Below are 15,557 nucleotides of genomic sequence, written 5' to 3' on the forward strand. Positions count from 1 at the left end.
TTTTCAACATCATTGCCTTTATTTCTAGTATCAAATTAAAAAAAAATCATTGCCACGGTAATTCAAGGAATTTGTGACTTGTGCTTTCTTCTAGGAGTTTTATGGTTTCAGGTCTTACATTCAAGACTTTAATCCACTTTGAGTTAATTTTTGCATATGGTATAAGTTAGTGGTCCCATTTCATTCTTTTGCATGTGGCTTTTTGGTTTTCCCAACACCAGTTATTGAAGAGGCTTCCTTTCCCCATTGTATATTCTTGGCTCCCTTCTCATAATTTAATTGACTATGTATATAAGTGGGTTTATTTCTGAACTCTCTATTCTGTTCCATCAATTTATGTGTCTAAAACTATTGTTTCTTAAATTTAAGTGATATTGAGTGGGGTTGGGGGTAGCATTGTAGTTATGAATTGAGAAAATAAATTTTTGTTTATTCTGTATGAATGGATGTTAACATTCTCTTGCAAATATATAAAATATTTCAATGTGCTCATTAATTTGAACCAAAGATTATATGAAGACTTTCCTCTCATGAGAAGAAAGAGGGGAAAAAGTATAAATTGGCTTAACGAAGATTACTAATAATTCTCTAGTTAAATTTTAAAATAAAAAAACCTCATTTCTAAGCTGTTAAATTCCCATAAATAAAGAATAAAGTTAATAAAATTATCATATGAACTGATGTCACCAATTTATTGTTTTGATTTTACATTTTTTTGCCATTTCATATATTCCTCCAGTTTGTAGGCAAATTAGAAAGTACTTTAAAGATTATTTTTTGTCCTTTGTTTTACTCAGGCAGTGTCCTCTCCCTCTTGTTCCCCAAAGGAAAAGAAGAATGATCATCAGTGGCAAATGGCAGTTGAAGAACCAACACCAAAAAAGCAGCTTCACACTCATGAGGGAACACTAAGCTTCTTACTTAGGGTTTCAGGTGCTCTACACATTCAGAGAAACTTCTTTCATAATGAACTAAGGATTGAACCCAGGTCTCCAGCATTGCAAGCAGACAATTTTACTGTCTGAGCCATGAGGGAAGCTCATAGAAATGATCCTTGAGATTTGAAATTTCTGTTTTTGGTGCAGATGATTCCTGACTTAGAGTGGTTCCATGATTCTTCTGCTTTACAATGATGCAAAAGCAATGTTCATCCAGTGAAAACCATACTTCAGGTCTTGAATTCTGATCTTTTCCAGGAGCTAGTGATTTGCCCTACTTACTCTCTTGTGATGCTGGGCAGCTGCAGTGCCACAGCTTCCAGCTGGCCACATGAGCATGGGGGTAAATAGCTCATACCCTTATAACCATTCTGCTCCCACTCAACCATTCTGGTTTTTTTTTTTTTTTCTTTTTATTAGAGTAGTCAATAAATTTCATGAGATATTCAACATTATATTATAAAATAAACTTTTGTTAGTTGATTTTGCTCAACAGGAGGTTAATGTATGTGTTCTGAGTATGTTTAAGGTAGGCTGCACACAGCTATGATGTTCTATAGGCTAGGTTTACTAAATGGAGTTTCAACTTATAATGGCCTTATTGAGACTTAAGAAAGTGAAAGTGAAAGTTGCTCAGTCGTATCCAACTCTGTGACTCCATGGACTATAGAGTCCATGGAATTCTCCAGGCCAGAATACTGGAGAGGATAGCCTTTCCCTTCTCCAGAGGGTCTTCCCAACCCAGGGATCAAACCCAGGTCTCCCGCATTGCAGGTAGATTCTTTACCAGCTGAGCCACAAAAACTCAATCCCATGGGAAACTGAGAAAGATCTTGTTATTCTTCTCCTCAGTCTATATAGGGCACTTACTACATATGCTAGATGTACATATTTATTGTCTGAATTGTAGCTAAATTAAGAATTAAAAGGTGCACTACTAATAATCACCTGGGATAATGGGTGTAATTGTGACATTCCCTAGCACACAAAGCATTTGCCTGAAATATGAGAGACCCAAGTTTGATCCCTTGGTTGGGAAGATCCCCTGGAGAAGGAAATAGCATCCCACTCCAGTTTTCTTGCCTGGAGAATTCCATGGACAGAGAAGCCTGCCAGGCTATAGTCCATGGGGTAACAAAGAGTCAGATACAGCTGAACAACTAAGCCAGCACATCAGAACATCTGCTCACCCTATAGACATGTATTAGAAATTTGTTCCCACCATTTTCGTGTACAAACAGAATAGTATGGTAGGAACACTTCTATCTTTCCTCTGCCTCATCTCTTATCCATCCCTTGAAGAAGAAGATTGATGAGTTTGGGAGAAAGCTGAGCATGAAATCTCTTAAGTATAACTACTGCCAAAGGAAACAATGTAATACTTGATACCTCCCAAAATAAAGATCTCCCCAGATGCCTGTTGCAGAAGTTTCTGTTATTTTATAAAATAAATTTTTCTTGATAATTCTAAATTTAAATATCCATATGGAGTTCTGAAAAATTAAATTTAAAAATATCTCTCTCTTCCCTACAGCTGTCTCTATTATAAATCTTTTCATAATCTTCAGGTAGAGAGTTTTTAAATGAACACTTTCTTCTCATTTTTCCATATTATCAAAAAAATGGCTTCTCTGTTTCTGAGAATCCTGTTTAATAAAATTTAAATTTATCCTTTGCATTTTTATACCCATTTAAGGGTGCAAATCAAGCTCAAACCACTCTATTTTGTGTATTCTAGAGCTACATTTATTATTAATCTAAAGTTTAAAACCTAACCCAATGTTGGGGAGCCCAAGTTGGGAAGTTTTTATTTTGGTTTTTTTTTTTTTTCATCTTTTAAAGACTTCCCCACGAAAGTTTGCAGCTTGAATATATGTCACTGTTGAGCAGCTTACAGCTCTTTCCCTGTTATTAACTCTTTAATTTTAAAATCAGAAACAAAAGGTGCTAAAGGCAAAGCTAACCATTAAAAAATACCTATTTTAAACTGTTTGAAAAAAATAAGATGACTTAATAAATTAAAAAGAAAGATACAATGCTATTCAAATGTAATATATTTTTTAGATTATGAAATATCTACAGTAGAATACTATTGTAAAAGCTAGCATTACCATTATCTCTTAAATCTGTCAAAACTGACCCTGCTAGTATTTCAAAACTAAAAGACCTCAAGCTCCACACACCTGATTATTTTGCTATGACTTTTTTAGTTTGATCTTTTAGTTCATCAGGAGTAAATCAGTTGAGTATAGTGAATTCGTCTAGTCAAGGCTATGGTATTTCCAGTGGTCATGTATGGATGTGAGAGTTGAACTATAAAGAAAGCTGAGCACCGAAGAATTGATGCTTTTGAACTATGGTGCTGGAGAAGACTCTTGAGAGTCCCTTGGACTGCAAGGAGATACAGTCCATCATAAAGGAGATCAGTTCTGAGTGTTCATTGGTAGGACTGATGTTGAAGCTAAAACTCCAATATTTTTGCCACCTGGTGCAAAAAGCTGACTCATTTGAAAAGACCCTGATGCTAGGAAAGGTTGAGGGCAGGAGGAGAAGGGGGCGACAGAAGATGAGACGGTTGGATAGCATCACCGACTCAGTGGACATGGTTTGGGTGGACTCCGGGAGTTGGTGATGGACAGGGAGGGCTGGCGTGCTGCAGTTCATGGGGTCGCAAAGAGTCGGACACGACTGAGCGATTGAACTGAACTGATAGTGAATTCAAGAGTCCTGAACCATTCAGGAAAAAACCCAAGAAGGCAGAGTAGAAGGATGTGTGCTCATCTTCTCCTGTGAGAACTCCAGAATTACAACTCGCTGCTGAACAACCATCGACAGGAGAATGTTGGATCCCACCAAAAAAAAAAAAAAAAAAAAAAATCCATGTCCAAGGGCAAAGCAGAAGCCCCAGCAAGATAGTAAGAAGGGCGAAATTGTGTTTAGAATCAAACCCCATACCCACCAGAGACACTCAGAAGGCTCAAACAAAACCTTGCGCGCACGAGGAGACCCCACAGAGACTGAGCCAGACTACCTGCCTTTGAGTGTTTGAGTGTCTCCTGCAGAGGTCTGGGTCAGCAGTGGTCTGCCACAGGGGCAGGGGCTCTGGGTGCAGCAGACCTGGGTGTGGCATAAGCCCTCTTGGGGGAGGTCAGCGTTAACCCCAGCATAGAGCCACCAGTAAAGTAATACTCAAAATTCTCCAAACTAGGCTTCAACAGCACATGAACTATGAATTTCCAGATATTCAAGTTGAGTTTAGAAAAGGCAGAGGAACCAGAGATCAAATTGCCAACATCCATTTGATCATTGAAAAAGCAAGCGTTCCAGAAAAACATCTATTTCTGCTATATTGACTATGCCAAAGCCTTTGACTGTGTGGGCCACAAACGGTGTAAAATTCTGAAAGAAATGGGAACACCAGACCATCTGATCTGCCTCTTGAGAAACCTATATGCAGGTCAGGAAGCAACACTTAGAACTGAACATGGAACAAAAGACTGGTTCCAAACAGGGAAAGGAGTACATCAAGATTGTATATTATCACCTTGCTTATTTAACTTACACGGAGAGTACAGCATGAGAAACACTGGGCTGGATGAAGCACAAGCTGGAATCAAGACTGCCAAGAGAAATATCAATAACCTTACAGATATGCAGATGACACCACCCTTATGGCAGAAAGTGAAGAGGAGCTAAAAGCCTCTTGATGAAAGTGAAAGAGGAGAGCGAAAAAGTTGGCTTAAAGCTCAACATTCAAAAAACTAATATCATGGCATCCGGTCTCATCACTTCATGGCAAATAGATGGAGAAACAGTGGGAACAGTGGCTGACTTTATATTTTTGGGCTTCAAAATCACTGCATGTGGTGATTGCAGCCATGAAATTAAAAGATGCTTACTCCTTGGAAGGAAAGTTATGACCAAACTAGATAGCATGTTAAAAAGCAGGGACATTACTTTGTCAACAAAGGTCTGTCTAGTCAAGGGTATGGTTTTTCCAGTAGTCATGTAGGAATATGAGAGTTGGACTATAATGAAATCTGAGCGCTGAAGAATTGATGTTTTTGAACTGTGGTGTGAGAGAAGACTCTTGAGAGTACCTTAGACTGCAAGGAGATCCAACCAGTCCATCCTAAAGGAGATCAGTCCTGGGTATTCATTGGAAGGACTGATGTTGAAGCTGAAACTCCAATACTTTGGCCACCTGATGTGCAGAGCTGACTCTTGTGAAAAGACTCTGATGCTGGGAGGGAGGATAAGGAGACAACAGAGGATGAGATGGTTGGTTGGCATCACAGACTCAATGGAAATGGACATGAGTTTGAGTAAACTCTGGGAGTTGGTGATGGACAGGGAGGCCTGGCATGCTGCGATTCATGGGGTCGCAAAGAATCAGACATGACTGAGCGACTGAACTGAGCTTATCTGATGAGGTTGGAAGAAGTCGAACATGACTTAGCGCCTGAACAACAACATATATATGTAGACATATATGTTCACATACCTATACACACGGGCTTTTGGAGTCATGTTTATTGGTTCACATTTTTGCTTGGTTCACATTATTATTTGGCATAACAAATAACTTGGTGAAAGCTCATCTTTTTCACCTTTGACGCTTCCTTGCCAGAATTGAATGTGAGACCCACAGGGCTCTGAGTGCTGTTGGCAAAATGATGTCCCTTTCCCAATACTTCTTGGTACACAATATCTAATATACCATAGACAGTGGAGGTTATCTTTGGAACTGACAATTTATATCTCTTTCTAAAAAATAAGTTTCATTGGCATATAGTTGCTTTATAAGGTTGTATTAGTTTCTGTTGTATACCAAAGTAAGTCAGCTATACAAACACATATATCCCCTCTTTTTGGATTTCCTTCCCATTTAGGTCACCATAGGGCACTGAGTAGAGTTCCCTCTGCTATACAGTTGTCACTAGTTATCTATTTGGGGCATAGTAATGTATGTATGTCAATCCCAATGTCCCAGTTAATCCAACTCCCTCCTCCCCGATTGGTGTCCATCCATTTATTCTCTACGTCTGTGTCTGTATTTCTGCTTTACAAATAGGTTCTTCTGAAACATTTTTCTAGATTCCACATATGTGCATTAATATATGATATTGGTTTTTCTGACTTACACCACTCTGTATGACTTTCCTGTAAGACTCCATCAGAATGCATCCATCACATCATTAACACATAAAGCCAAAACACCCAGGTTATTTTTATCATTTGTATTTTTCTCTCTCTATCTTCTCAGGGAGCCAAATTCACATCTTTCCCTGACCTGACAAATCTGTCCATTTTATCCCTGTAATTTAAATCTGCAGTCAAGAAAATCCTCTAGATCAAACATCTCTTTTCTGAATGGTCACTTAATTTTCTTTATATAACAGAAAACTGGCTGTCCTCTGCTTCCCCTGAAGATTTGTTTTTAAGAATTTTTTAACTATGGTAAATTAAACATACCATAAAATTACCATTTTAATGGTTGCTTAAATGTACAGCTCAGTGACCTTAAGTACATTCACATTGTTTTGCAATCAAACCTCTATCCACCTCCTGGATATTTTCCCCTGCAGCCTTCTTGACTGATGGTTGTTTTGTCTTTCACCTGTCACCTCCCATTGCCATGGAAAGAGTAGGTGTCTCCTCATTGCTGTTTGGGAATATCGCCCTTCCATTTGCTACTTATTGGACAACCCCAGTTTATTGAAACACCTGGTATGAGATTGAACATCAGGCTAAACATCTCAGAGTTGCATCTTTCACAGGCCCGTAGTTACAATGACCAGATTTTAGCACCCTGGTCAGTCATTATAGAGTTAAATTCAAAGTTTAATAGAAAGTCAATATTTTTCTTTTTTCTTTGGCTTAAATCTGTCAGGAACACATCTGCCATGAGAGAAGTGAGGTGTGTTTGGCTTCTTATCTGTTGTCTTTCTCCCAAATACTAGGCTGCTGCTGGCTTCTTCAGGATGGAAAAGGGGTGGAGTGGCTTCAGGGAGAAGCAGGAAATATTTATTTGACAGGTATCAATCTGTAACTGAGTCCTTAAAACTGACTTATGTCTTATGAGGGCTTTGATGGTAAAACAAAAGAAAAAGTTAAAAGACAATGAGAAACTAGGAAATACTTCACACTGTTTAATGGAATTACATATTTCACAATATACTTAACAAACTCTTTACTGATCACACATACATGTTTCTAGGTTTTCTGTGTTGCAAATATAGCTCCCATGAACACAGTTTTATCAATAATGCTCTGCCACTTAAATTGATTTTATTTTTCAAAGAATTTTTAAGGGACTTCTCTGATGGTCCACTGTTTCAGAATCTGCCTTCCAATGCTGAGGACGTGGGTTTGATCCCTGGTCAGGGAACTAAGATCCCTATTGCCACTGGTCAATAAGCTCATGTGCAGCAACTAGAGAAAGACCAAGCACCACAATGAAGACCCAGTACAGCAAACAATTTAAAAAAATGAATTTTTAAGTTCACAGCAAACTTGAGCGGAGAGTACAGAGTTTTCTTACACTTGTGTCTCCACATATGCACAGCCTCCCCCACTATCAATAAAATCAGTGAACTTAGAGTGACACATCATTATCACTCAAAGTCTGCAGTTTACTTTGTGGTTTACTCTTGACATTGTATGTCTACAGGTTTTGAAAAATGTATAGGGACATGAATCCATGATTATTGCATTATATAGAAGAGTTCCATGGCCCTGGAAGTCCTCTATGCTCTTCCTGCTTATCCTTTCCTCCCTCTTAACTCCTAGAAAACACTGTATTTTACCATCTCCATTGCCTGTTCCAGAATGTTATATGCTTGGAATACTTTTCAGACTGATTTCTTTCACTTAGTAATATGTACTTAAGTTTCCTCTATGTCTTTTCACACCTTGATAGTTCATTTCTTTTCAAGGCTGAATAATATGCCATTGTCCAAATGTGTCATAGTTTATTCATCCATTCACCTATTGAAAGTCCTCTTTGTGGCTTCCAACTTTTGGCAATTATGAATAAAGCTTCTATAAGCATCTTTGTGCAGATTTTTGTGTGACTGTAAGTTTTTAAGCAATTTGGATAAATGTCAAGGAGCACAATTTCTGTATCATGTTGTAAAAGTGTGTTTAATTTTGTATGAATTGAGCAAAGTGGCTCCCAAAGTAGCTGTTGCATTTTGGATTCCCATCAGCAGTGGATGAGAGTTCCTCTTGCTCCATGTCCTCACCACATTTGGTGTTACAAGTGTCCCAGATTTCGGCCATTCTAATAGATGTGTAGTGGAATATCACCATTGTTTTCATTTGCATTTCCCTGATGACATATGATGTGAAGGCTCTTTTTATATGCTTACTTGTCATCTCTATATCTTCTTTGTTAACGTTCAGATCTTTTGCCCGTTGTAAATTTGAGTTGTTCATTTTCTTATTGTTGAGTATCAAGAGTTTTGTTTTGGTAGACTTTAGATAGCAATCCTTTGTCATATGTGTCTGTTGAAAATATTTTCTCCCAGTATTTAGCTTGTTTTCTCATTTTCTAGATATTGCCTTTCACAGAGCAGATGTTTTTATTTTAATAAAGTTCAGCTTATTAAATCTATCTTTCATGGACTGTGTCTTTGGCATTGTATCTAAGAAGTCATTGTCATGACCATGGTCGTCTAGATTTTCTTCTATGTTATATACTGGGAGTAGAGTATTGCATCTTATGTTTGCTGCTGCTGCTGCTAAGTTGCGTCAGTCGTATCTGACTCTGTGCGACCCCATAGATGGAAGCCCACCAGGCTCCTCTGTCCCTGGGATTCTCCAGGCAAGAAGACTGGAGTGGGTTGCCATTTTCTTCCTCAATGCATGAAAGTGAAAAGTGAAAGTGAAGTCGCTCAGTCATGTCCGACTCTTAGCAATACCATGGACTGTAGCCTACGAGGCTCCTCCATCCATGGGATTTCCCAGGCAAGTACTGGAGTGGGGTGCCATTACCTTCTCTGCATCTTACATTTAGGCATCTACAAATTTTTGCAATGTGTAGAATTATGTTGGTTTGGCCACTGCATCCCTAGACTTGCTCTCTTCCTGAAACATATCTGATACTCAATCAAGAGTTTTTGATTAAAAAGATCAAGTGTACATATGTATGTGTGAATGTCTGTGTGTGTATATACATATATATAATATCAGAAAATTGCAATCAAGTTTTATATTCTAAGTAATAAAAATGGCTAGAATATAGAATAAAATTTCACTAAACAGCATGGGGAAATAATTATATTTACAATTCATACAATTCATAAAGAATGAAAGGATGGAGCCAAAGCAAAAACAACACCCAGTTGTGAATGTGACTGGTGATAGAAGCAAGGTCTGATGCTGTAAAGAGCAATATTGCATAGGAACCTGGAATGTTAGGTCCATGAACCAAGGCAAATTGGAAGTGGTCAAACAGGAGTTGGCAATGTCGATGAACATTGACATTCTAGGAATCAATGAATTAAGATGGACTGAGATGGGTGAATTGAACTCAGATGACCATTATATCTACTACTGCGGGCAAGAATTCCTTATAAGAAATGGAGTAGCCATCACAGTCAACAAGAGTCCAAAATGCAGTACTTGGATGCAATCTAAAAAATAGCAAAATGATCTCTGTTCGTTTTCAAGGCAAACCATTTGATATCATGGTAATCCAAGTCTATGCCCAGATCAGTAATGCTGAAGAAGCTGAAGTTGAACGGTTCTGTGAAGACCTACAAGACCTTTTAAGAACTAACACCCAAAAAAGGTGTCCTTTTCATTATAGGAGACTGGAATGCGAAAGTAAGAAGTCAAGAAACACCTGGAGTAACAGGCGAATTTGGCCTTGGAATGCGGAATGAAGCAGGGCAAAGGCTAATAGAGTTTTGCCAGGAGAATGCACTGGTCATAGAAACACCCTCTTCCAACAACACGAGAGAAGACTCTACCTGTACATCACCAGATGGTCAACACCAAAATCAGGCTGATTGCATTCTTTGCAGCTAAAGATGGAGAAGTTCTATACAGTCAACAAAAACAAGACCAGGAGCTGACTGTGGCTCAGATCATGAACTCCTTATTGTCAAATTCAGATTTAAATAGAAGAAAGTAGGGAAAACCACTAGGCCATTCAGGTATAACATAAATAAAATCTCTTATGATTATATAGTGAAAGTAAGAAATAGATTTAAGGGACTATATCTGACTTAAGGGACTAGAGTACCTGATGAACTATGGATGGAGGTTCGTAACATTGTACAGGAGACAGGGATCAAGGCCATCCCCATGGAAAGGAAATGCAAAAAAGCAAAATGGTTGTCTGAGGAGGCCTTACAAATAGCTGTGAGAAGAAGAGAAGCCAAACGCAAAGGAGAAAAGGAAGGATATACCTATTTGAATGCAGAGTTCCAAAGAACGGCAAGGAGAGATAAGAAAGCCTTCCTCAGCAACCAATGCAAAGAAATAGAGGGAAAAAATTGAATGGGAAAGACTAGAGATCTCTTCAAGACAGTTAGAGATATCAAGGAAACATTTCATGCAAAGATGGGCTCGATAAAGGACAGAAATGGTATGGACCTAACAGAAATAGAAGATATTAAGAAGAGGTGGCAAGCATACACAGAAGAACAATACAAAAAAGATCTTCACAATCCAGATAATCATGACAGTTTGATCCCTCACCTAGAGCCAGACATCCTGGAATGTGAAGTCAAGTGGGCCTTAGGAAGCATCATTACGAACAAAGCTAGTGGAGGTGATGGAATTCCAGTTGAGCTATTTCAAATCCTAAAAGATGATGCTGTGAAAGTGCTGCACTCAAAATGTCAGCAAATTTGGAAAACTCAGCAGTGGCCACAGGACTGGAAAAGGTCAGTTTTCATTCCAATCCCAAAGAAAGGCAATGCCAAAGAATGCTCAAACTACTGCACAATTGCACTCATCTCACATGCTAGTAAAGTAATGCTCAAATTCTCCAAGCCAGGCTTCAGCAATATGTGAATCATGAACTTCCAGATGTTCAAGCTGGTTTTAGAAAAGCCAGAGGAATCAGAGATCAAATTGGCAACACCTGATGGATCATTGAAAAAGCAAGAGAGTTCCAGAAAAACACCTATTTCTGCTTATTGACTATGCGAAAGCCTTTGGCTATGTGGATCACAACAAACTGTGGAAAATTCTGAAAGATATGGGAATACCAGACCACCTGACCTGCCTCCTGAGAAACCTGTAGGCAGGTCAGGAAGCAGCAGTTAAAACTGGACATGGAACAATAGACTGGTTCCAAATAGGAAAAGGAGTACGTCAAGGCTGTATATTGTCATCCTGCTTATTTAACTTCTATGCAGAGTACATCATGAGAAATGCTGGGCTGGAAGAAGCACAAGCTAGAGTCAAGATTTCTGGGAGAAACATCAATAACCTCAGACATGCAGATGACATCACCCTTAAGGCAGAAAGTGAAGAAGAACTAAGAGCCTCTTAATGAAAGTGAAAGAGGAGAGTGAAAAAGTTGGCTTAAAGCTCAACATTAAAACTAAGATTATGGCATCCAGTATCATCACTTCATGGCAAATAGATGGGAAAACAATGGAAATAGTAGCTGACTCTATTTTGGGGGCTCCCAAATCACTGCAGATGGTGATTGCAGCCATGAAAGTAAAAGACACTTACTCCTTGGAAGGAAAGTTATGACCAACCTAGAGAGCATATTAAAAAGCAGAGACATTACTTTGTCAATAAAGGTCTGTCTAGTCAAGGCTATGGTTTTTCCAGTGGTCATGTATGGACGTGAGAGCTGGACTGTAAAGAAAGCTGAACACAAAATAATTGATGCTTTTGAACTGTGGTGTTGGAGAAGACTCTTGTGAGTCCCTCGGACTGCAAGGAGATCCAACCAGGCCATCCTAAAGGAGATCAGTCCTGGGTGTTCATTGGTAGGGCTGAAGTTGAAGCTGAAACTCCAATACTTTGGCTACCTGATGTGAAGAGATGACTCATTTGAAAAGACCCTGACGCTGGGAATAATTGAGGGCAGGAGGAGACAGGGACAATAGAAAATGAGTTGGTTGGATGGCATCACCGATTCAATGGACATGTGTTTGGGTAAACTCCGAGAGTTGGTGATGGACAGAGAGGCCTGGCATGCTGCAGTTCATGGGGTGGCAAAGAGTTGGACATGATTGAGGGACTGAACTGAACTGAACAATTCATAATGCTTAATCTGTCACTGTAGAAGTAATATGTTACAAAATGTATACTGGTGAAGAAGACAATGCTAAACCAATAAGTTTTCTATAGACTAGTGACACAGAGACAGGGTATAACTTTTATATAAAGAGAATGCATGATTAAAATACTTTAGAAAAGAAAATTTATAATTGCATTTTATTAAAGCATACTATTTTTGAGTTATAGCCCTTTTTCTTTAAAAAATTTAATATGATATGACATTTAACTAAATATATATACCCATTTATACCATACATGCTGTCATGAGAAGAGGGAGATATAGAGTAATATTTATAGATAGTGGGTCTTCTTTCATTTTCCCTGGATGACAAAGACAAGAAAAAAATTGGCTCTTCTTTTTTTGAGGGGAGGAGTCACCGTAAGATCCATGGCTAGAGAAGAGTGAAGAGAATAGAGTATCTCTGGTGACTGGGGGACTCATCTGATGCCATGATACAAATTCCTCATGAAGTTAATTTTATTTTATTTTTTGTTTTGTTTTTGTTTTTATTTATTATTTTATTTATTTATTTTTTACTTTATTTTACTTTACAACACTGTATTGGTTTTGCCATACATCAACATGAATCCGCCACAGGTGTACACGTGTTCCCAATCCTGAACCCCTGTCCCACCTCCCTCCCTGTACCATCTCTTTGGGTCATCCCAGTGCACCAGCCCCAAGCATCCAGTATCCTGCATCGAACCTAGACTGGCGATTCATTTCTTATATGATATTATACATGTTTCAATGCCATTCTCCCAAATCATCCCACCCTCTTCCTCTCCCACAGAGTCCAAAAGACTGTTCTATGCATCTGTGTCTCTTTTGCTGTCTCCCATACAGGGTTATCATTGCCATCTTTCTAAATTCCATATATACGTGTTAGTATAGTGTACTGGTGTTTTTCTTTCTGACTTACTTCACTCTGTATAATTGGCTCCAGTTTCATCCACCTCATTAAAACTGATTCAAATGTATTCTTTTTGATGGCTGAGTAATACTCCATTGTGTATATGTACCACAGCTTTCTTATCCATTCATCTGCTGATGGACATCTAGGTTGTTTCCATGTCCTGGCTATTATAAACAGTGCTGCGATGAACATTGGAGTACAAATGTCTCTTTCAATTCTGTTTTCCTCTGTGTGTATGCCCAGCAGTGGGATTGCTGGGTCATAAGGCAGTTCTATTTCCAGGTTTTTAAGGAATCTCCACACTGTTCTCCATAGTGGCTGTACTAGTTTGCATTCCCACCAACAGTGTAAGAGGGTTCCCTTTTCTCCACACCCTCTTCAGCATTTATTGCCTGTAGACTTTTGGATTGCAGCCATTCTGACTGGTGTGAAATGGTACCTCATTGTGGTTTTGATTTGCATTTCTCTGATAATGAGTGATGTTGAGCATCTTTTCATGTGTTTGTTAGCCATCTGTATGTCTTCTTTGGAGAAATGTCTATTTAGTTCTTTGGCCCATTTTTTGATTGTGTCGTTTATTTTTCTGGAATTGAGCTGCAGGTGTTGCTTGTATATTTTTGAGATTAGTTGTTTGTCAGATGCTTCATTTGCTATTATTTTCTCCCATTCTGAAGGCTGTCTTTTCACTGTGCTTATAGTTTCCTTTGTTGTGCAGAAGCTTTTCATTTTAATTAGATCCCATTTGTTTATTTTTCCTTTTATTTCCAGTATTCTGGGAGGTGAGTCATAGAGGATCCTGCTGTGATTTATGAAGGAGAGTGTTTTGCCTATGTTCTCCCCTAGAAGTTTTATAGTTTCTGGTCTTACGTTTAGATCTTTAATCCATTTTGAGTTTATTTTTGTGTGTGGTGTTAGAAAGTGTTCTAGTTTCATTCTTTTACAAGTGGTTAACCAATTTTCCCTGCACCACTTGTTAAAGAGATTGTCTTTAATCTATTGCATATTCTCGCCTCCTTTGTTTAAGACAAGGTGTCCATATGTGTGTGGATTTATCTCTGGGCTTTCTATTTTGTTCCATTGATCTATATTTCTGTCTTTGTGCCAGTACCATACTGTCTTAATTTTAAAAATAATAACTACTTTATTTAACAGTGTAAATTATCATTCATAGCTATGAATGAATCTTCAATGTACAGAGAGACAATGACTTACCCAAGTTTCTCCCCCCACCCCACCACAGGCAAATTCTATTTATTTATTTATTTTTCCTTTTATGGTTTTGGTTTTGTTCTTTTTTAAAAATAAATTTATTTATTTTAATTGGAGGTTAATTATTTTACAATATTGTATTGGTTTTGCCATACATCAACATGAATCTGCCACAGGTATACACGTGTTCCCCATCCTGAACCCCCCTCCCTCCTCCCTCCCCGTTCCATCCCTCTGGGTCATCTCAGCACACCAGCCCCAAGCATCCAGTATCATGCATCGAACTTGGACTGGCGATTCGTTTCATATATGATATTATACATGTTTCATTGCCATTCTCCCAAATCATCCCACCCTCTTCCTCTCCCACAGAGTTCAAAAGACTGTTCGATACATCTGTGTCTCTTTTGCTGTCTCACATACATACAAGGTTATCATTACCATCTTTCTAAATTCCATATATATGTGTTAGTATAGTGTACTGGTGTTTTTCTTTCTGACTTACTTCACTCTGTATAATAGGCTCCAGTTTCATCCACCTCATTAGAACTGATTCAAATGTATTCAAGTTTCTTTATAAACTTGGGATGCTGCGTTGCAAGAATTAAAATATGACTTTGGTCAGTACCCCTTCCTGAATTTAATATATTAAATAATATATTAGATAGATCAGTAAGAACTACAAAAAAAAAAAAAAGGTTTGACTCTTAAAAAGACACTGAGTTTAATTACATCATAGACAAGTTTGTGATTCATTTATTTAAAGAAAAATCTTCATGATAAAATCATTTTGATACATAACTTCAATCATACTGCTTTCATGGTGAGATCTCATTGGCCGGAATGCATAACTATTAGACCATCCTTGTTTGAGAAGATTCTTTGGCAGTTTTTGGCTCAACTGTCTTTTTAGAAGCGATTTAGCCAAGTTTCACTTGGGAATTGAGTGGTGAAAATACAGACCAACTTCTTCATGGGAAAACCAGGGAATTAAACAATCAGTTGGTTTCTAAATTTATGTACCAAGAGAAGATAGCAACAAAATCCATAATCAACAGCAGGTAAATGCCATTTCTACCTGTTTCTATTTTAGCCTGTATTAGTTCCAAATATAACTACCATTTTTTAAAAACAAACAAACCAAATAATGAATAAGCCCATTTTTGAGTCCAGTGACTTCAAAATAGCAAGCAAGTGTTTATTTACTGTTGGTACCATTAGATATTTCTTTTTG

At 38.1% G+C, this 15,557-nt stretch overlaps 1 non-coding gene across 1 annotated transcript; it reads right to left on the reverse strand.

The window, feature by feature from the left end:
* Nucleotides 1-791: 791 nt before the first annotated feature.
* On the reverse strand, nt 792-1,012 carry LOC114114662 (small nucleolar RNA U3). The gene has a single exon (XR_003589281.2). It is a non-coding gene; the product is annotated as a small nucleolar RNA U3 (small nucleolar RNA).
* Between the last annotated feature and the right edge of the window lie 14,545 nt (nt 1,013-15,557).

This window comes from Ovis aries, chromosome 4 (assembly GCF_016772045.2).
Source record: "Ovis aries strain OAR_USU_Benz2616 breed Rambouillet chromosome 4, ARS-UI_Ramb_v3.0, whole genome shotgun sequence".
Taxonomy (NCBI): Eukaryota; Metazoa; Chordata; class Mammalia; order Artiodactyla; family Bovidae; genus Ovis; species Ovis aries.